This window comes from Somniosus microcephalus, chromosome 11, assembly GCF_052327205.1.
Source record: "Somniosus microcephalus isolate GS21.2 chromosome 11, FLI_Smic_1.0, whole genome shotgun sequence".
Lineage (NCBI taxonomy): Eukaryota > Metazoa > Chordata > Chondrichthyes > Squaliformes > Somniosidae > Somniosus > Somniosus microcephalus.
This window is the reverse complement of record NC_140997.1, coordinates 178,708,762-178,731,202: the sequence shown is the minus strand read 5'-3', so window position 1 is coordinate 178,731,202 and position 22,441 is coordinate 178,708,762. Positions and strand designations below refer to the sequence as shown.

The window sequence follows — 22,441 nt, the reverse complement described above, 5'->3', positions numbered from 1 at the left end:
GAAGAGATTTACTATAATGGTACCAGGGATGAGGGACTTCAGATATATGGAGAGACTGGAGAAGCCAGGGTTGTTTTCCTTAGAGCAGAGAAGGGTGAGGAGATTTAATAGGGGTGTTCAAAATCATGAATGGTTTTGAGATCGGGATAGGAGAAACTATTTCCAGTGGCAGAAGGGTCATTAACTAGAGGACACAGACTTAAAGTAATTGGCAAAAGAACCAAAGGCGACGTGAGGAAACATGTTTTTACGCAGCGAGTTGTTGTGATCTGGAATGTGCTGCCTGAAAGGGTGGTGGAAGCAGATTCAATAGTAACTTTGAAAAGAGAATTGGATATATACTTGAATGGAAAAAAATTACTGGGCTATGAGGAAAGAGCAGATGAGTGGGACTAATTGGATAGCTCTACCAAAGAACCGACACAGGCATGATGAGCTGAATGGCTTCCTTCTATGCTGTATCATTCCATGATTCCAATATTCTAACTCCTCCAGGAGTCGCTAACTCCAGATTTACACTGCCAGTTTAGTACTGGTGTGAAGCCACAATCACCGCACCAATACTAAACTTGCAGTGCAAACGCAATTGGGACAGAGCCCATGTTGAGGTACAGTGAACATATTTTGTGGAAGAGTACGCTTCATGGGCTAAATAACCTTTTCCCCTTTTGTGCTTTCTTATGTTCTTGTGACATTTATATCCAATGTAGTATTCATCTACAGAAGTCCAGAGGAAAGTTTTGAATTGCAGTTTTTGTAATAGTAAAATTGTTCAATAATTAATGAGGCAGTACATGTATATCAGACATGTTGTTTTATTATAATATGATTGTGCTGGCGCAAGGTATAGTGTAATGCCAAAGCAAGCAGAGGTACGGGAAGTCTCCTCATAGACAGATACCTGCTCTTGACCGCATTAAGCCCCTTTTCTGTAATAATAATTTACGAAAAGAATTGTTATATAACGGGTAAAGTGCTAAACAGATTTTAAAACCTCCATGACTAGTTCAGAACAAAACGTCTGTACAGAACCTCACAGAAATCAAAATTATTCTCCTTGCAGGTAGCAGTTTAGCAGGCTTACAGCTTGTTGCTCTGATTATGCTGGTTTGCTGCCAAGGAAAAATCAATTCTCTGAATGATTTTCCTACATGCAGAAAGTATTGCACAATGGGTATTGGATTTTCAGGGAAATTAGAATTAATCATTAATGAAATATATTTCATAGAAAATGCCAAAAACATGTCTCTTATTTTAACTAATTATTAATCAATGAAAGATTTAAGCAGTTATGATTTAACCTCCAAAGCAATTAACATTAGCTGTAGTAAACAGAGAATATTAATTCATTTCAGTTATATTTCTATTATGGTACATCAGAATGTTAAGACAAATGGGGGGTGAAATTCGACTTAGGCAGGGATGCAAAATGGACGGTATCACATCTGCCAACAGTTATACACCCCGGCCGATAGTCAGTTTCATTGATGTAAATATCAGTTGGGACCTATAACTGGCAACAGATACCATACTGTCTGTTTTGCATCCCAGCCCAAGTCGAATTTCAGCCCCCATGGTCTGCTGTTCTAGAACTGTAGGAATAATAAAAAGGTCATCCACCCCATCAAGCTAATCCTATGGCTAACGGGCAGGTTCACAGTCATTCTTTTCAACACCCCTTTGTTTTGGAGTTTGGTTTATATCCTTCTGCTTCCAAATGAAACAGAAATTTGTTGATTTATTTTTCAATGCTTCAATCACAGGAGCACTGTCACCAAAGGCATTTTGGCGGTTCAAGATGGTGGCTCACCACCACCTGCTCAGAGGAACCAAGGATGGGCAATGCAACTTTGCCAGCCTGGTCCACATGCTGCGAGCAAACTAAAAAAGAAAATCAAGTTAATGTTCACTTAATCAGGTGGCAGACTTTGAAGCAAATCTAGGGGACTGAAGTTCCTCATTGCACTAAATTTAGGGGGTTAGAAATTATGTTGAGGTGTTGGGTTGTACACAGATGTAGTGTTGAAGAGTTCAGTCGGAAGATTGCCCAAATTATCAGGCCATTTCTCAACTATTGCTCTTGCTTTTCTTTTTCCGTTGTGCTTTGTGGCAGTTGTTGAGCTTCTGCCTTTTTTCCTGAACAGCTCCAACAGTGCCACAATATGTTTTCCCAAGGGAATTCCTCTATATCTCTTGTTTTTGAACATAAGAACATAAGAAATAGGAGCAGGAGTAGGCCATTCGTCCCTTCGAGCCTGCTCCGCCATTCAATAAAATCACGGCTGATCATTGACCTCAACTCCACCTTCCTGCCCGATCTCCATATCCCTTGATTCTCTTAATATTCAAAAATCTATCAATCTCTGCCTTGAATATACTCAACGACTGAGCATCCGCAGCCCCCTGGAAGAAAGAGAAATGAAGAACATAAGAAGTAGGAGCAGGAGTAGGCCATACGGCCCCTCGGGCCTGCTCCGCCATTCAATAGGATCATGGCTGATCCGAACCTAGACTCACGTCCACTTCCCTGCCCACTCCCCGTAACCCCTAATTCCCTTATCAGCTAGGAAACTGTCTATCTCCGTTTTAAATTTATTTAATGTCGCAGCTTCCACAGCTCTCTGAGGTAGCAAATTCCATAGATTTACTACACTCTGAGTGAAGAAGTTTCTCCTCATCTCAGTTTTGAAAGGGCAGCCCCTTATTCTAAGATTATGGCCTAGAAATTCAGTTGCTTGCGCCAGCCGGTAGCGCCTTAGGAGGAGGAGATGTTGGGCGCTAGGCGGCTAGCGGCCGGGCGCAGCGCGATCTGCGCCTCTCCCCAATTTCACTCACGATTTAGCGGCGGCGCAAAGTCTTTGCGCGCGCTCAGCTGCGCGCGCAGATCGTGACGTCATTTCCTCGTGCAACGCCCTTTGTGCGCCCCAAACCGGAAATTCAGTCGCGACGCCCTATTGTGCGCCTGGCGCCCCTAGCGACTGGTAGAGGGGAACGGTTCTCAGTCGAAGCGGGGCGCGGGGGGCGCAAATTAAAGGGCACACCTCCTGCAGTAGAAAAGGCTGCCATTTGGCAGCACTCCTTCTTTTTGAGAGACGGATCTTTGCAGAGAGACCAAGGTAGAGAGCTTTCTGCTTTGGCTCAACACTCGGACAGGTACTTGTGGCTTCAGGCCACAGCTTTCCACTTGTCTTTGCCTTCAGTGACATATCATTGTTTGCTAACATATAATGGGGGCTGCAATGGGTGCAAACGCTGGCCTTCTCCATTGCATCCAAAGGGCTCACAGACGCCGTGAGAGAGTGGCAGTCCTGGCTAGACGGAGAGGGGGCAACAGGCGTCGGGAAAGGAGGCCTTACCCACCCAGGGTATACCGCCAGCAGTTCTCCTATCTGAACATGTCTGACGAGCAGTGTGTTCGGAGGCTGTGATTCCGAAGGGAGGTGGTCACTGAGATCTGCCACCTGCTTGGCGGTGATCTGCAGCCACATCTGAGGAGCAGGACGTCTCTGTCGGTGGCAGTGAAGGTGACGGTGGCTCTCAACTTCTATGCCACCGGCTCCTTCCAATCCGCTACTGGTGACATTTCCAACATCTCCCAGTTCGCCGTGCATTGCTGCATCCGCCAGGTGACCAATGCCCTTTTCAAAAGGAGACGTCAGTTCATCTCCTTCTCCATGGCCCTTGTCAAACAGCAACAGCGTGCAATGGGCTTTGCAGCATTCGCGGGCTTCCCCATGGTGCAGGGCGCCATTGACTGCACGCATGTGGCTTTGCGGGCACCTCTGGAGAATGCCGAGGATTACCGCAACCGGAAGGGTTACCATTCGCTCAACGTTCAGCTGGTGTGTGACCACAGGCAGCTCATCCTAGCTGTCAATGCCCGCTTTCCAGGCAGCAGCTACGATGCCTTCATCCTGCGCCAGACTTCTTTGGCAGACATGTTCCAGGCCCAGCCTCACCCACGAGGATGGCTTCTCGGGGACAAAGGCTATCCTTTGTGTAACTGGCTGATGACCCCGCTCCGTGCGCCCAGCACCCCTGCTGAAGAGGGATACAACGACAGCCATCAAGCGACCAGGAACATCATTGAGCAAACAATCGGCGTCCTGAAGCAACGGTTCTGCTGTCTGGATCATTCCGGTGGAGCCCTACAATATTCCCCGGAGCGAGTCTCCCATTTCGTGGTCGTGTGCTGCATGCTGCACAACCTGGCTATTCGCAGGACTCAGCCACTGCCACCAGAGATTGGAGGACCACCTGAGGAGGAGGAGGAGGAGGAGGAGGAGGAGGACCAGCACAGGAGGGAGGCAGAAAGTGCAAGGGCCGCCCGTCACCGGCTTATTGAACGTCGGTTCTAGGCCCCCTCTCAGGGAATGGCTTGTGCCAATGTCACCAGATGAATGTAGCCGCTCCACAAGCCCTCAGCCGAGCAGGGCAACCAGGACTTGCAAAAAAAAGTATGCACAGTGCGATTTAAGAACATTAATTTATTGCAAACCTCTGCCCTTCCCACATTACAACCTCATGGAGAGAAGCCCCCTCCAAAAACACAAAACTAACAGTCTCGGCCTTACAAAACAAAGAAAGACACCAGTCTCGGCCTTACAAAAACAAAGAAAGACACCAGTCTCGGCCTTACAAAAACACAACTACACCAGTCTCGGCCTTTCAACAAACACAAAGCATTGGTGCAGACCTTCTACTTTTTGCCCTGCGAGGGCGATGCCTTTCGCATCCATGACTGGCCCCTGCCCGCCCTGCAGCAGCTCCTCAATGGGACCCCAGTGGCTGCAGCAAGGCTGGGGGAAGGCTGCTGAGGGTCAGATGGTGAGACGGCAGATGCCCTTGGGGGTCGGCCTGCACCAGCTCTGGCCGTGGAGGGTCCGGCTGCTGACTGCTCCAACTCTGCTTGGGCGGCAGCAGTCTGTCCAGCGGCTCGTGGCAGCTGCAATGGCGGAGTGGCAGTGTCGGCTGCAGGAATGGTGCCAACCTGACAGATCGCAGGTACTCCCTGGTCGCCTGATACATTGGCACTCGCACGGGCCAGCACTGCAACATGCGCAGCAAAGAGCTGTAGAACAGACTGCTGGGCTGCTGCTGCGCGGCGAGTGCCCTGGCGATGCCTGGCCGATCCAGCGAGGGTGGCAGCAGTTAGTGCCCGTGTGGCCCTGGTCTGTGTCCACATGACACCAGCCAGTGAATGACGGCACGACTGAGCACTTGGCTCGAAGCCGCCTGTGCTGCCACGAAGTCCTGCAGACTCCTGGCCTGTGCTGCACTGAATTGTTGCAGACTCCTGGCCTGTGCTAATCCGAATTCCTGCACACTCCTTGACAGAGACTCAATGGAGTCAGGCATCCTTGCCACTGCAGCCATGAGCTCAGTGTGCCTGCGCTCAGCCTGGACAGCCATTTCCTCCAGGAGCCGGACCTCCTCTGTGCTCACCGTCGCAGGACTGGAGGCCGCACTCACCCTCTGGGGAGAAGTCCGCCGAGCTTCCCCACCCCTCCCGCGTTGCTGCAGGCCGCTGGGCCCCGGAGCTTCACTCTCCTCCGACCCTTCCACCCCGGCTTCCCTCCAGGGAAGACATGTCCCCTTCATCGCCATGGGCTGGCGCGGTTGAGGGTGGCACTGATGGGCCGGCTTCCTCTTCCTCCTCTTCGAATTCGGATTCGCTGACAGTGGCAGCTTGAGGGCCCGCCTCCTCACCTGGCGATTCACCATCTGAAAGCAGGGAGGCACAAGAGTAGCTTTAGAGTGAGGACAGGGCAGCAGCGAGGGAGGCATGAGTGCTGCCATGCACTGCATTGGTTGGACAGTGGCAAAGGATGCTGATCTGAGGCGCAAGTGGAAAGAGAGAGGTCAAAAAGGTGATGCCCTTACCATTGGTGCCCAGAACAGGGTCGGCATCTCCACTGGCGACGGGGCCAATCAGCCGGCCTGCCATAATGCGCTCCACATGCTGGTCGAGGTCGGAGAGCTCTTTGACGTCAGGACGGCCTCCCCCGGTCTCACGTAGCTTCCTCCGGTTGTGCGCCACCTTGGCCTGCAAGAGAAAGGACGGCCTCTAAGTACAGTGTGAAGCCCTGATCTTGTCTGCACTGCCTCCCATGGTGGACTGGCCCTGACAGTGTGAAGCCCTGATCTTGTCTGCACTGCCTCCCATGGTGGACTGGCCCTGACAGTGTGAAGCCCTGATCTTGTCTGCACTGCCTCCCATGGTGGACTGGCCCTGACAGTGTGAAGCCCTGATCTTGTCTGCAATGCCTCCCATGGTCGAATATCTTGTACAGTGTGTAAAGTGCTGAATGTGCAAGTGATTTTCATGACAGTCCCATAGCTGCTGGATGAGGGCTGGCCATTAGGGCTTTCAGGTCCCTTTGCCCATAAACTGAGGTGCACATGAAGGGATGAGGAGGACACTGGAAAGGGTACTCACCCTGACAACCCGAGTGAGGTCGTTGAACTTTTTCCGGCATTGCACAGGAGTCCTGGCAACCACGCTGTTGGAAGTCTCCCTGTTTGAGACCTCCCTCCAGGCTTTCCGGTAGGCGCTGGGCAGCAGCCTCCTGCCACCTTCTGGGAACAGAACATGGCGCCTGCGCTCCACTCCGCCAACCAGCACCCTCAGGTCACCGTCGCTGAAGCGCTGCGCTCTCTCCCTGGCCTTCTCCATAGCCCTGGGCGTTGTGCAGATGAAGCAGAAGTGGTCAGGCCTAGCTTGAGGGCTGCAGTGTGCAGGGCGTGGCAGCCAAACAAATCCACCCTCCCCCTTTAAGAGCTGACCGGCGCCAGAGTGTCTGCCGTCAATCAGCAACTCGCCGCACCTGCGCTGCGCCCGGCCTCAGGGGTATCGTTCAGCACCGCCGGCTTAGCACCTAAAGATAGTCATGCATCGCCTGTTTTAGCGCAGCAGCAACCTCTTGGAGCGATGCGACTGAATATCGGCGAAGGTGGCGCGAACTTGCGCCGGGCGCAAACTTTAGCGGCCGCCCGACTTTAGCGCCCTGAACGTGGCTATACTGAATTTCTAGGCCTATGCCCCCTAGTTCTAGTCTCACCCATCATTGGAAATATCCTCACCGCATCCACCCGATCAAGCCCCCTCACAATCTTATATGTTTCGATAAGATCGCCTCTCATTCTTCTGAATTCCAATGAGTAGAGGCCCAACCTACTCAACCTTTCCTCATAAGTCAACCCCCTCATCTCCAGAATCAACCAAGTGAACCTTCTCTGAACTGCCTCGAGAGCAAGTATATCTTTTCTTAAATATGGAAACCAAAACTGTACGCAGTATTCCAGGTGTGGCCTCACCAGTACCCTGTATAACTGAAGCAAGACTTCCCTGCTTTTATACTCCATCCCCCTTGCAATAAAAGCCAAGATTCCATTGGCCTTCCTGATCACCTGCTGTACCTGCATACTAACCTTCTGTGTTTTATGCACCAGGACCCCCAGATCCCTTTGTACTGTAGCACTTTGCAGTTTCTTTCCATTTAGATAATAACTTGCTCTTTGATTTTTTTCTGCCAAAGTGCATAACCTCACACTTTCCAACATTATATTCCATCTGACAAATTTCTGCCCACTCACTTAGCCTGTCTATGTCCTTTTGCAGGTTTTTTATGTCCTCCTCACTCACTGCTTTCCCTCCCATCTTTGTATCATCGGCAAACTTGGATACGTTGCACTCGGTCCCTTCCTCCAAATCGTTAATATAGATTGTAAAGAGTTGGAGTCCCAGCACTGACCCCTGCGGAACACCACTAGTCACTGATTGCCAACCCGAGAATGAACCATTTATCCCAACTCTCTGTTTTCTGTTAGATAGCCAATCTTCCACCCATGCCAGTATATTACCCCCAATCCCGTGATTTTTTAATCTTGTGCAGTAATCTTTTGTGTGGCACCTTGTCATATGCCTTTTGGAAGTCCAAATACACCACATCCACTGGTTCCCCTTTATCCACCCTGTTTGTTACGTCCTCAAAGAATTCGAGCAAATTTGTCAAACGTGACTTCCCCTTCATAAAACCATGCTGACTTTGTCCGATTAAATTATGCTTATCCAAATGTCCTGTTACTGCTTCCTTAATAATGGACTCCAACATTTTACCAACCACAGATGTTAGGCTAACTGGTCTATAGTTTCCAGCCTTTTGTCTACTTCCCTTTTTAAATAAGGAAGGAAGAAGCAGAGGATTAATGGAGGGATGCCAGCAGGTTAGGCTATACCAGAAGCCCTCTGTACCCACCCACTCGTACCCCCACACCAGAAACTACAGGTAGAGATACACATACCTCCACCTTTCAGAGGAATAGTGCCTGGGGAAGCTGCAATTTAGAAGTAAGATGGGTACAGCACTATAGGTGACTGCTTTGGGATAATTTGAGCCTTCCGTAGTAGACATCAGCAACATAAGCCAAACAGTTATCCATCGGTGTACAAAGTCAATGTCTGATGCCTGAACAAGCAATTTCATCTCCTTCCCCAGTGACAACTCAGCAGCATAACAAACCTGTGCATTTTTATAGAGTGGCAGGATAACCAAAATTCCAGGGGGTACACACAGGGCCCTGCATGCTTCATTATACACTATCACTATAAAATGAGGGAAGACTCCACTTTGTCAGGGTGCAGCTTATCTGCAACCACCAGCACCAGATTATCTAAGTCCATGTTTGTTTTTCCAAGCAGCTGTTGCACTGCTTGCATCTGTGCCCATTCCAGACATGCCCCGACTACTGAACACTGCCTTAATATTGGCCATTGACCAGCTCGTCAGCAGACCCAAGGGCACCAGTGCAATCCTTGAGCTTTGACTCCTGGTTTTCTTTAACTTATTCCCAATTCTATTGAAGCTGGAGTTAGGGATTTCTGGAGGAGTTAGAATTCCTGCGAAAAGTGCTGAATGGCCCAAGGGCTTCTAGCATGGAGAGCTCCATTATAACTGTCCCTGGAATTGTCACGCTCTCCATAGTGGAGTGCAGTATTGAGAAACCGTCATGCAAGGCTGCCGACATGTGGCAAGTACACTCCTCTGCCAAGCTGCCATCTGAAGCATAAGCTGCTATTTTACAAACCTCGGCAGGTCCGTGGTGGGTGACGTCAGTGGCGGGTCCCGACCTCGCTGCTGTCTCCATCCCACCCTCTGAAATGAATTTCCCGAGATTGGATTTGTTAAGCCCGCCCAGCGTGTTTGCCAGCCAGTTAGAGAAAGCGGGTCTGGTGACATCATTTGATGACACGTCATCAGCCAGTTTCCTTAAAGGGACAAAAGCAAAATACTGCGGATGCTGGAAATTTGAAATAAAAACAAAAAATGCTGGAAATACTCAGCAGGTCAGGCATCATCTGTGGAGAGAGAAACAGAGTTAACGTTTCAGGTTGATGACCCTTCGTCAGAACTGGAAAAAGTTAGAGATTTAACAGGTTTTTAAGCAAGCAGGGGCAGGGAAAGGGGGGAGCGGAGGAAATAACAAAAGGGAAGGTCTGTGATAGGATGGAAGGCAGGAGAGATTAAGAGACATTAAGAGAGATTAAGAGATGGTGCAAGGCAAAAGGAGATGGTAATGGGACAAGTTAAGAAACAAAATATGGCTCTAGATGAAGTGTAAATGGCACTGGCAGAATGAAAGACAGCTGCTTTTTTTTTCTCTCTCCCACATGGCAGCTGTCTTTCATTCTGCCAGTGCCATTTACACTTCATCTAGAGCCATCTTTTGTTTCTTAACTTGTCCCATTACCATCTCCTTTTGCCTTGCACCATCTCTTAATCTCTCTTAATGTCTCCTGCCTTCCATCCTATCACAGATCTTCCCTTTTGTTCTTTCCTTCCCTCCCCCTTTCCCAGCCCCTACATTTGCTTAAAATCGGTTACATCTCCAGCTTTTTCCAGTTCTGACGAAGGGTCATCGACCTGAAACGTTAACTCTGTTTCTCTCTCCACAAATGCTGCCTGACCTGCTGAATATTTCCAGCATTTTCTGTTTTTATTCCTTAAAGGGACCATGGCCAACTTTATTTTGACATTTGTGCTGTCAGTGTTCTACTGCATTGAAGTGCTGCAAACACTGACAATGACACAGAGGTGCAGGGCTGCACCCAGGCTCTCCCAAGACTCCCACAGCACGCAGGGCGGTTCTCTTCCCTTCCCATGGTTGGAAGAGACCTCCCCAGGAGATCAATGCAGCTTGGTTGCACATTACAGAGGAGGGCACAAGCAAGGATGTGGTGCAGTGCCAAAACCATGTCAATGATCTCAGTAGACCACGAAACGTTAGTACAAAGCCACACTCAACCTCATCCTGCTGTGCCTCTCATCACATCCCCATCACTCTGCCTTCCCTACCCTACTCCTGCACATCCTTACTCACACCAACTCACCTTGCACCTCCACCCATCCCTCTCTATCTACATTGACGCATCCCCATTTCACTAGCCACCCCTTAGACTCACCCTCATCCTAGTGCATTCATACGAACTAACAACACACAAAATCAAATCAATCAAAAATCAAATCAACTTTTATTGTCATTGTTAGTGCACAAGTGCAGTACAACGAAATGTAGGCTTGCGGCTCCCGAGAGTGTACATTTGGATTAAGACATAACATTCAACATACATTTGGCTTGTAGTACATTAACATAAACATAACCATAATAAAGTGCATTGGCAGATGTGCAGGCTTTAGAGTTTATTTGTGGAGTTCAGTAGGATGACAGCCCTGGGAAAGAAGCTGTTCCTAAATCTGGTCGTACGGGTGCGAATGCATCTGTAGCGTCTCCCAGATGGCAGGAGGGCGAACAGACTGTGGCTGGGGTGGGTAGGGTCTTTGATGATGGACCGTGACCTCCGTAGACAGCGTTTCTGGTATATGTGCTCTATGGTCGGTAGCCGGGTGCCGGTAATGCGTGGGCAGTTTTGACTACCCGCTGCAGGGCTTTCCCGGTCATAGTAGCTACAGCTGCCATACCATACTGTGATACAGTTGTCAGGATGCTCTCTATAGTGCAGCGGTAAAAGTTAGAGAGGATCAGGGGTGACAGCTTACATCCCTTCAGCCTCCTTAGGAAATATAGGCGCTGCTGGGCCTTCTTCACCAGAGAGGAGGTATTGAGGGACCAGGAGAGGTCTTCCGTGATGTGGACTCCGAGGACTTAAGCTGTCCACCCTTTCCACCACAGCTCCATTGATGTGGATGGGGGTGTGACTTCCGCCTTTGGACTTCCTGAGTCCACAATGCTTCTTTGGTTTTCTTGATGTTAAGGGCCAGGTTGTTATCGGCGCACCACTTCACGAGATGCTGGACCTCCTCCCTGTAGGCTGACTCTCGTTGTTGGTGATCTGGCCCTACTACCGTGGTGTCATCCGCAAACTTGATGATGGTGTTGGAACCATTAACAGCCACACAGTCGTGGTGAAGAGGGAGTAGAGGAGGGGGCTCCAGCACACATCCTTGTGGGGCCCCCGTGTTCAGGGTCCGGGGGGGGGGGCGGAGGTGTGGTTACCTAATTTGACAGACTGGGGTCTGTTTGTTAGGAAGTCCAGGGTCCAGTTGCAGAGGGAAGTGTTCAGGCCAAGAGTTTGGAGTTTGGTGCCAGCTTGTTGGGGACGATAGTGTTGAATGCTGAGCTGTAGTCTATGAACAGCATTCTGATGTAGGTCTCCTTACCATCTAGGTGATTCAGTGCCGAGTGTAGAGCAGTTGTGATTGCATCCTCCGTTAATCTGTTTGCAGGGTAGGCACTTGGGTGTTTTATGCAACGTTCATGTAAAGTTTCTGTTATGTGGTGTCAAAAATTGAAACCTTTATTTCAACACTTTGCATTCTTGGACAGATTTGTGTGCACCTTTGGAAGTGGCTTAGTGAGTTGCAGTGAATGATGAAATATAACGGTACCCCCCACAGTGGTGATGAGAGTGAAGGGAATGGCTTGGGCGTTGTAGGGATGCTTTGTGGTGTTGCATGGGGTGGTGCCAACCTCGTGGCATCAGGAAGTACAGCGTCAAGTGAAGTAAAATCTGGCCATGGTAAGGCCGTCCCTAGGCCTCCCGGGCAGCAATGTGCTCAGGTGCTGATGCCCTGTGTCCTGTGCAACATCAGTTGATTGTGGAGAATGTTGCTGTTGTTGTTGGTGTGCCTGGTGCTGCTGGTATTGGGGGCAGATCATGCTGGGATTCTGAGGACCAAAGTGAGAGAGTTTCAAGGGCACCTATGCTGATGGAATAGATGGCAGGTGAAATAGAAGTGACGGAAGTGGTCTGTCAATGCTGAGAGAGGTAATGCAGCCAGACTGGATGGAGACTTGTGCAAAAACTTGCAGCATTCTGAATCTGTAGTGAAATGCAGTTTAGAGAAGCTGGTGGCTGAGGGAACATGTCTCAATCAGCTGAGTGCTTTGACATAGAACATAGAAAATAGGAGCAGGAGTAGGCCCTTCGAACCTGCTCCGCATTCAATATGATCATGGCTGATCCTCTCTATCTCAATACCATATTCCCGCTCTCTCCCCATATCCCTTGATGCCTTTTGTGCCTAGAAATCTATCTATTTCCTTCTTAAATATATTCAGTGACTTTGGCCTCCACAGCCTTCTGTGGTAGAGAATTCCACAGGTTCACCACCCTCTGAGTGAAGAAATTTCTCCTTCTCTCAGTCCTAAATGTCCTACCCCGTATCCTGAGACTGTGACCCCCTCATTCTAGAGCCCTCAGCCAGGGGAAACATCCTCCCTGCATCCAGTCTGTCTAGCCCTGTCAGAATTTTATATATTTCAATGAGATCCCCTCTCATTCTTCTAAACTCTAGTGAATACAGCCTAGTCGAACCCAATCTCTCCTCATACAACAGTCCTGCCATCCAGGAATCAGTCTGGTGAACCTTTGCTGCACTCCCTCTATGGCAAGTGACATGTGAAGCTGTCAACTCATCAGCTGATTCAATGGCCACTGACTCTCCCGCCTCAGCTTCACAGACGAGGTTCAGGCACAGCAGGAAACCAGTGGGTGACCTGTCAAATCCAAAAAGCTGGGAAAAAACATTGATAAGTGGCTGTAAACAAGTCACTAATGATTTTAATTGCCTACCCCGCCGCTGCGTGTCGGGTCTGCTCAGTGTTGACAGACCTGACATTTGGTAAAGGCACGTTGCGGCTGTTTCACAGCAGGGTCCCGACCCGCTGGGGGGAAAAAAACAATTCCCACCCGGCCTGCCATCGATTGCGCCCGCTGTCCGCCCTCCCCCCTCCCCCCCCCCCCCCCCCCCACCCCACAAAATCAACCCATACTGTTTGGAATGATCCACAGTGCCTGCAGTGAGGCTTGATGCTCAAAAAATATCCTTTTCAAAACAGGTCCTCTGAAATCCAGAGCCAGATTCAGCAGCCAGGGTAGGGCACAAGCTGGTCCTTTGGGCAAGCGGTTCTGCCATCTGTGCCATCACCATCTGCACCTGAGCCTCTCACCCAGCGATCTACCTTAAATACCCCAAGATGGATGGATCTGAACCTGTGCTTGCAAGACTCAGCTGGTTTTTCTCTGGTATATCTAAAGATAATAGAAGAAGACAGGTTGCAACAATGCCCTTAAGAGCAGCCTCACATAAGTCTTTCATTAAAATGAATGACATGATAAGGGCTTCATTTAATGGTTTGCTGCCATTTAGTAAAAAAAAATATTTTTCCCAGAATTTTACTACTTCCAACATTCCTGCTCTGTTTTGCTGCTGAGGGACTTTAAATTCTGCAGAAGCATGTAATTTCAGCCCATCAATGGCAAGCTCCCAAATACATGTGTTATACATGCCTGCATTTCACCCACAATGTTAAAATTAGAATGACTATGGAAATTCTTTGGGGTGGCTGCAATGCACACACCAGATTTAAGCCCAACTGGAAAATCCATGCTTTATAGGCTAAGGGCCAAAAATTGAGTCGCGCCCGCTTTGGGGCGCTAACTTTGCTGGGGCGCCACTTTTAGCGCCTCGGAAAAATTAGCGCCCCTGTGACGGAAATTGAGTGGTAGCGCCCCAAGAGGGAAGTGGTGCGCTACTGGAAGTGCCCCTCCTCCCTCTTGGGGCACTGCGAGGGAATATCGCGGCGTTACGTGCCGCAGCGCATGCTGCGGTATTGCAGGCCTTCCTCCCCTTCTTAAAGGGGAGGGGCCTTGCGCAGCGCGACCGGGGGCCGGGGATCGGTGAGTGCCAGCAAAAGAGCCTGGCACTCAAGAGAAGTGCCGGGCTCATGGAGCGCAGCCAGCACTCTGCGGGGTGGGGGGGGGGGGCAGGTCAGGAGGCCGGGGACGGGAATGGAGGCAGTTGCTGGCAGGCGACCAGCAACAAAAATGGCCGCCCGGCACCTCGCCTTTAAATAGTACCGCCCCGGCTACAGGTAGGCCCCCCTGACCCCATCGGACATAGCGTCCAGTGGTAAGTCGGGGCACTACCGAAGATTGCGGCCGGGGCGCTGCACACGCCGATGACGCCATCAACAGCGGCGCAGCGCCGTGGGACGCTACTGGTTACCACCGCCGCTAACCTCCCGCTGAATTTTGTGGGAGGCGTTGGCGGCGCCGCGCCCGGGCACTAGTTGCTTTGCGCCTCCCGTTAGCGCCCTCTTAGGGCACTAACGGGAGGCTCAAAGCAACCAAATTTTCCCCCCTAAACCTCTTCAGTGTATCAGCACAAAGTTCCTCCTATACATATATTTCTTTTTAAAAAATAAGTGGAATAGTTAGAAATTCAAGGTTTAACTCTTCATTTTGCAAATGATCTTCATTTCTTTCCTTAATAGGAATTTCCATTTCTGTGAATATTTTTTTCCAAGGGAGAATTCTGAAAGAAATTTATTTTCTCGACAGTGTTAACTTTGTTTTTTTCCATAGGTTAGCAGTAGTGGGTCAAAAGCACTCCAGCCCATCCTCTTGCGGTTATTCAAACCACTTATGTGAAGTCTTGATAATAGGGATGTCCAGGTTAATTTGCATTTTTGAGAAATATAACACTCTGCAGAGTCTGTCCTTTGCATCCAGTCTAATTCATCCTAGACAAGCAATGGGCGCATCACAAAACTTATTCACTTAATGATAATAGCTCAGTTTAAGACAAGCCTTTGGAGGCCAGACCTATAAAGCCATTGAAACTTTTTTTTCCAATTTAAAAAATGTTAAAACCATCCCCAAACACCATTCGATTTGTTGCACTATACATTAGGTAGACAGATATTAATGTTTTATACCCAAAGTAGTATCTGGTAATTTCAAAATAACTAGCATGAAAGGCAAAGTGGAGTATCAGAAGGAAATAACTGGCTTGGAGCATCACAATGATTTTAACGGAGTCCACTTTACCATAGAGAGATAAGATTTACATTTTCATGAAATAGCAAACAACATTCTTTTAAATTTTATATTCTATTATTTTATTATATATACTGTATGTAAAAGGATAGTGGTGTCTGTCTGTCTGTCCGGGCATCACTCAAAAGTTATAGAGCGTACCTACACATATGTTATATCAAAAGAAAGCTTATGATTAGGGGAGTCTACTAGGTGTCTTTACTTTTTGGTCAGACAAAAATTGTTCGGACAGTAGACAAAAAACGTTCAAAAAACAGAAAAAAATCCGCCCATTAGCGGTTGACCAATCCTACCGCTCATTAGCGTTGAGTGACGTGATGGTTGACCAATCCTACAGTTCAGTGACCTGATGGTTGACCAAGCGGTGCATCACGGGGGGCGTTTCATGGCATTTGTGGACGGGGCCTAATCCTTCAAACTGCCGTTACTGAGGTGAGTGGCGGCCATTACAGACCGGCCGGGCCTGAAGCTTAAAAAATTTCTCTCTCTCTCTCTCTCCTTCCCCCCCCCTCTCTCTCTCTCTCTCTCTCCTCTTCCCTCTCTTCTTCCCTCTCTCTCTCTCTCCTTCCCTCTCTCTCTCTCTCTCTCCTTCCCTCTCTCTCTCTTGCCGTGAGTGCGGGACCGGGAAAACCGGGGCTTTCACACGAGCCATCCCAGACCGATATCTGACACGGGAGTCCGGAGCGAAAGGCGCTCCACTGCCACCCGGCCAACCGGGTCCAAAGGCCCGCCACATTAACCATGAGGAACCCCGGGCTCGCTTCGGAGCGATGGGCACCCGGACTCCCGGTGTCGGATATGCTCCGTTCTGGTACGTGGTGAGTCGGAGAGGGAGAGGAGAGGGAGAGAGAGAGGGAGAGGGGAGGGAGGGAGAGAGAGGGAGTGAGAGAGAGCGGGGATGGGAGAGGGGGAGAGAGAGCTGGGGAGGGAGGGGGAAAGAGAGCGGGGAGGGAGGGGGAGAGAGAGCGGGGAGGGAGGGGGAGAGAGAGCGGGGGGAGAGGGGAGAGAGAGCGGGGAGGGAGGGGGGAGAGAGGGGCAAGGAGAGAGGGGCGGAGAAGAAAGAGGGAGAGACGAGGCAGGGAGAGAGAGGAGGCGGGAGAGAGAGGGGGAGGGAGAGAGAGAGGGTGAGGGAACTTCCCGCCGACCTCACAAAATGGCGGGCCGCCCTTCTTCACCCGCAGTCTCTCTCTCTCTCTCTCTCTCTCCCCCCAGTCTCTCTCTCTCTCTCCCCCCCAGTCTCTCTCTTCTCCCCCCAGTCTCTCTCTCTCTCTCTCTCTCTCCCCCCCAGTCTCTCTCGCTCTCTCCTCCCCCCCCCCAGTCTCTCTCTTCCCCCCCCCCCGTCTCTTCTCTTCTCCCCCCAGTCTCTCCGGGCCTCTCTCCCCCCCAGTCTCTCTCTCTCTCTCTCTCTCTCTCTCCCCCCCCAGTCGCTCTCTCCCCCCCAGTCTCTCTCTCTCCCCCGTCTCTCTCTCTCCCCCCAGTCTCTCTCTCTCTCTCCCCCCCAGTCTCTCTCTCTCTCCCCCCCAGTCTCTCTCTCTCTCTCCCCCCCCCAGTCGCTCTCTCCCCCACCCCGTCTCTCTCTTCTTCCCCCCAGTCTCTCTCTCGATCCCTGGGCCTCTCTCCCCCCCCAGTCTCCCTCTCTCTCTTTCCCTCTCTCTCTCTCTCTCCTTCCCACACAGACAGACAAACTCATTTATATATATAAAAATTATTTCTACTTTTTTCATAACGACATGCCCTCAAAAAACCCTCGGCACCGCCGGGCACTCCAGCTAGTTGATTATAAACCCAAGTACTTCATACCATTTGAGGACAAAGTATGAGAACGAAAAGTTTTGTGAAATGGTGGATTACTTTGGACTAGATATTAATTTAGCATGGGATCCAGAAATACATGTTGTAATCATATCACTTAACAACAATCACGGGAGTCCCGATTTTAACCAAATCCATCTGGCGAGAACAGAGCAGGTCAGGGTCAGGTGCCCAATTTACGCTCAGCTCAACTTTAAAGTCAATGGAGCAGAAAAAGGGTGTAAATTGGCCCAAATCCGCCCTATTCTTGCCGAGCAGTTTTGGTTAAAATCAGGGCTATATAAAGTGATCAAGATGGTAAATAACCTTGCCTGGTTCACCCTCTCCAAAGAAAAGTGGTTGTGATCAAATCATGTGAAGCTACTGAAGCAGGGGAAGAAGAACATTGGGGCCCCATCCACTATAAGAGTATGGACTAAAATCAAATCTTTTTAATATATAAAAACGATATTCCCACTCAATGATGTCAGTTGGTTTTCTGAATCTAATAATTTCACCAATGATTACATTTCTAAGCTATTATCATTAAGTGGCTGTGTCTTTTACAAAGCCAGTCTGATAATGGTGAAAAAAGGATGCAAAAACATGTAGGTAAATTCGTACAAAGAAGGCCCTTCAGCCTTTCCAGAATTCCAACCCTACTGCCTCTTCATTACAGATTTAATATCCAACTAAACAGATGGGTAAGGTCTCAGTTTAATCTGCATCCAAGGACAGCACCTTTGGCAATCCAGCACTCCCTCAGTGCTGCACTGGAGTGATAGCCTAGATCATGCGCTCAAGTACTAATGTGGGGCTTGAACCCAGTCTTCTGTCGCAGACGGGTGAGTGCTACCAACTGTGTCAAGCTTCCAATTATGGACAATGCTTGGAATCACAATCCATGAACAGCATGAAATAAAAGCAGAAAATACTGGAAATATGCAGCAGGTCCATCAGCATTAAAGAGAAAAGACATTACGATGTTTCATGTGTGTGCCCCTCATCAGACTGAAGGCTAAGAGATAAATAGGCTGTTTATCTTAACATCTTCCAGTTCTGACAAAAGGTCATCAACCAAAACATTAAGGGGGCGAAATGGGGTCCCTTTGCGCCTCCCGTTAGCACCCGGGAGCACTAACGGGACCGGGTCTGGCACTGACATCGACATCTGCCATATTCGCCGGGAGTTTTGCAGCGGCATTACGGCATTGAGCCTCGATCTCCTTCACCCGGAGATCGTGACGTCATCGCCGTGTGCATCGCCCCGGACCCGAAATTGACTTCCGCCCCCTGCAGTAGCGCCAGTCAAAAACACCGACAGCTGCAGGAGGCGTGAATCAGGCGGCCGGCTGCTTCAGGGGCGATGATTAAAGGCAAGGTGGCTGAGGTAAGTAAAAAAAAAACTTACCTTTCTTGATCCCGTTTTTTTCACAGATTCCTGCCCACGATCGATCAGTCCAGCACTCTACTTGAGTGCCGGGCTGATCACATGGGATCACGGCTGCCTTGGTGGTCCAGGTAGGTACTTTTTAAATTGCAGAGCCTGCAGCGATGGTCCTTCCCTTTAAGGGAGGGAAGGAACCTTTGAATGCGGCAGCGCTGCAAGGCCCAGTGTGCAGCGCTGTGAAGTCTCCGCCCCGCTCTCCGACGTTAGTGCCCTAAGAAGGAAGTGGAGTGCTTGATTTAGCGCTCCACTTCCCTCTTGGGGCGCTAAAACTCAATTTAAAGTTAGCGCCCCAAAATATTGATACCAAATTTTTCTGCCTAAGCCTATGTTTCTCTCCCCACAGATGCTGCCTGACCTATTGAGTGTTTCCAGCGTATTGGGGGAAAAATTGTTCACGTCTAAAAAAAATGGCACTGTGCCTTACCATCCAATGCAAGCATTAAAGCCTCGATGGGAATAGGGTGTTAACTTCACCTCTTATCTTAGTGCATGATATATGAAGATTTGTAGCGATGAACGGATCGTCATGAAAGTATGTTTTTAAAGGGGTGCATAAACCTATCTATAAAAACCTCAAAGTTGCAGGTTAACAATGGAAAACGAGTGAAGCTCTATTTTATCAGTTTGTAGCAAAATAAATGGCATAATTTTCTTGTTCTGGTGATTCTTAGGGCGGAATTTTCTGGGGTCTGTGCAGGCGCGATCGGAGGCGGGTCAGTGAGAAATTTGAAAAAAGTCGGAGCAGGTTGGGAACCCACAGTCATCCTGCCCCCATGCACCTTTCCCTCGGGCACGTTTGCCGGTGCGGCAGCGACCCAACCAACAGAGGCAGGCAACCTAATTGAAATTATTATAGGCTTGTTGTCAGACACTTAAGAGCCTTTTCCCCCCACATTTCAAATTTCTCTGCATGGCCACGGGATTCACGCAGCTCGGGAACCACATCTGTCAACCTGAGGCGGGAGTTGAGTGGCCATTGCTCCAGCTGATTACTTGACAGCATCAAATGTAGTTTAAAAGCTCCGACCTCACAGCTGATCATTTTCCTCAGGCAGAAGCTGTTGCTGACTACATTGCCAGCACACATTTAACTTTCTGCAGGCTGCAAGTGTTTCCAGCACAGTCTCCATCCAGTGTCAGCTCATTGGAAGAACCTTTCTCACCATTGACAGATTGTTTCTGTCATCTCCACTTGACCTGCCATCTCTTCCATCAGGTGCCATTTATACTGTTTCACCTTGGTCCTCAGAATCTGACCACGATGAGCCCCAAAACCAGCAGCACCAGGCACACCAGCAGCACCAACAACAACACCACTAACCTTCTCCACAATCACCTGATGCTGCACAGGACACAGGGCATCAGCACACGAGCACAGTGCTGCCCAGAAGGCCAGGGATGCCTCATCATGGCCAGATTTACTTAACTTTACACTGTATGCACATATGGCTGCCACATGATGCGCCAGGTTGGCACCACCCCACAGCAACACCATAAAGGATCCCTACAGTGACCAAGCCATTCCTTTCACACTGACCACCATTGCTGGAGGTTCCGTTATGTCTCACCATTCACTGCAACTCACGAAGCCACTTCCAAAGATGCACACAAATGTGTCCAAGACGAGAGAGTGGTGAAAATAAAGATTTTAATGGTTGACAATACATTAATGGAAACTTGCCATTAACATTGACTAAAACACTCAAGTGGCTACCCTTGTGATTCTACTTGTGTGTCATCTTTCTCTTCCGCGTGCTTCTATGAGGTGCTACCCCTATGGCTTCAACAGAGGTAGAGGCAGCCTGCTCACTTCCCTGCTGCGACTGCTTAGACACTTTTGCCAGATGTCCTCTGGGTTTTGGAGCCTGTGATGGCCCCGCCAAAGTCTGCTCCTCCTGCAGGGGCAGACTCGGCCATCACGATCCAAGGAGCCGTCTGAGGCTCTGACTGAGGGAGTGGCAATGGGGGAGAAACGTAAGCGCTTTGAGAGGAGCCCTCTCCCCTCTCACCGTCTGTGCTGAAATCCCTCCTAGACAGGAGATCTATGAGCCTCTGCCATCTATGCTCCATAGATAGCCATCTATTCTCCATATATAGCATGTGCTCCTGTGAGTGACGCATTAGCTGCTCCATGCAGGTGGCCATCCTATCCATGGAAGAGCCTACAGTTACCATTGCCTGCGACACGGCGGTGCTCATGTTGGAGATGGACTCCTCCATTCTTTGAACATTTGCAGACATCGCGATCGCAAAACCTGTCAGAACCCCCTGCACTTCTTCCTGCACCTCCAGGATCACCCTCTTTCTGGATGGCCCCCGAGGCTCAGTGTCTGCATGCAGCTCAGCAGAGCTAGGAGCATCCTGCGCCCTCCACCGAGGAGTCTCCACTGCTGCCCCTGTCAACACCATCTGCTCTTGCTCAGTTGTAACTGGTGATGGACCCGGTGACGCCACTACTCTATGTCATGTTGGACCCACCGAGGTGTGCGTCTCTGCGCCGGTGCTGGGTGCGCTCATTTCTGGTGACACTGCCCTCAGAGGCTGGCGGCTCCTCTGAGGAGTCGTCTTCCTCTTCCTCCTGGACAGTGGGGGGACTCTTGATGGATCTGTGGGTTGATGGATCTGTGCGAGAGTAAGAGCTGAGTTAGATATGCCATATAAAGAATGAGTACAGATACCATTACGCACATAATGACCATTTAATGGCTGATGACATCAGTCCCCATTTGAGTGACTGCTGTAAGCCATGTAGTTGTAAGATATGTAATTCTGTCACCAGGTTGCTGAGATGTCCCCCTCTCTCAGTCTCCCATCTCCAACTGCTCGGCCACTCCCGAGACTTCCAATGCAGACTCCTCTTCTGTTGTGAGGGTCGCAAATGATGGAGGCCCACCTCCAGTTCTCTCCCTCTCCCTTTTATTGTGCACTCTCTCTCCTGCAAGGAGGGAAAGAAGAGAAGGTTGAGTGACAGTGATGAAATGAGTGTAAGAAATGGATGGGTAACATCTTTAGAGGGAGACTATGATGGAGTGGGGTGCCAATGCCAAGTGGCCTCCTTGTGTGGTGTTAGTTGTTATGATTGCATTAGGATGAGGGTGAGTGTGATGGGTGGTTAGTCAGATGGGGATGTGATAATGTAGATAGAGAGAGAGGGATGGGTGGACATGCAAGGTATGTTGATGTGAGTAATGATGTGCAGGAGTAGGATAGGGAAGGCAGAGTGATGGGAATATGATGAGAGGCACAGCAGGATGAAGTTGAGTGTGGCTTTGTACACATCTTTCCAGATCTAATGAGATCATTGAAATGTTTGCGGCACTGCACCCAGGTCCTACTGAACACATCCCTGCTGTTGATCTCCTCTGCAATTTGGAGCCAGGTTCTTTTTGTCTCCTGTGGAGGTCTCTTCCACCCTTTGGAAGGGAAGACGACCTCCCTGCGTGCTCTGACTCTCTCCACAAGAATATTGAGGGAGTCATCAGAGAACCTGGGTGCAGCCCTCTGCCTCTGTGCAGCCATCTCGCCAATTATTTGGAGCAATGGAAACTGCCAGTGTGCTGCCTGCACATTCCTAGATGAACCTTCAAATGCAATGTGGCCATGGCTCCTTTAAATATACCGGCTGAAAATGCATCATGGATGACATCATGAGACCTGCACCATTTAATTGGGCCAGCTAATGTGCAGAGCGGGCGTAATAGGCCCCATTATCGCAAAGTTGTTTTCTGCAGCGGGATGGAAGCGGCAATGGGGCCGCGACCCACCCAGGTACAGAAAATTCCAGCCCCAGAATTTCATAAAGGGGATGCTTCATAGCATATTTGATGGATTCCACTGGA

The 22,441-nt window shown here is 49.7% G+C and overlaps 1 protein-coding gene across 1 annotated transcript in view; it reads left to right on the top strand.

Annotated features, from left to right (window-relative positions):
* LOC147111029 (chemokine-like protein TAFA-1) overlaps positions 1–22,441 on the top strand; it is a 542,636-nt gene that overhangs the window by 451,281 nt on the left and 68,914 nt on the right. The window lies entirely within an intron of this gene.